The sequence below is a fragment of the Bison bison genome, unplaced genomic scaffold (assembly GCF_000754665.1).
Source record: "Bison bison bison isolate TAMUID 2011002044 unplaced genomic scaffold, Bison_UMD1.0 scf7180017864155, whole genome shotgun sequence".
Lineage (NCBI taxonomy): Eukaryota > Metazoa > Chordata > Mammalia > Artiodactyla > Bovidae > Bison > Bison bison.
The window spans coordinates 482,698-483,025 of NW_011494727.1; positions in this window are offsets into that span (position 1 = coordinate 482,698).

The window sequence follows — 328 nt, forward strand, 5'->3', positions numbered from 1 at the left end:
GGAGGCGCCTCGCCGCCTCGTCGCTCCGCCACCTGGCTGCCGCCTTCCCCGCCGCCGCGCCGCCCCCTCCGCCCGTAGAGCAGCCCGCAGGCCAGAATGGGCAGCCACAGGGGCGCCGCCACCGCGGGCATCACCCTCCCCCGGCAAACAGCACTTCTTAGCTGGAGGGTTCGCCAGTCCTGCACTCAACCCTTATAGACTTACACTAGAGTTTAGGCCATCCTTCCCCTTTCCCACTAGGGCCTGAGGATGGGGAGGGGAAGCAACTGGTCTAAGATCGTATGGTGAATTAGGAACAGTCAGCACTAGGCTCAAACCCCCACTCCCT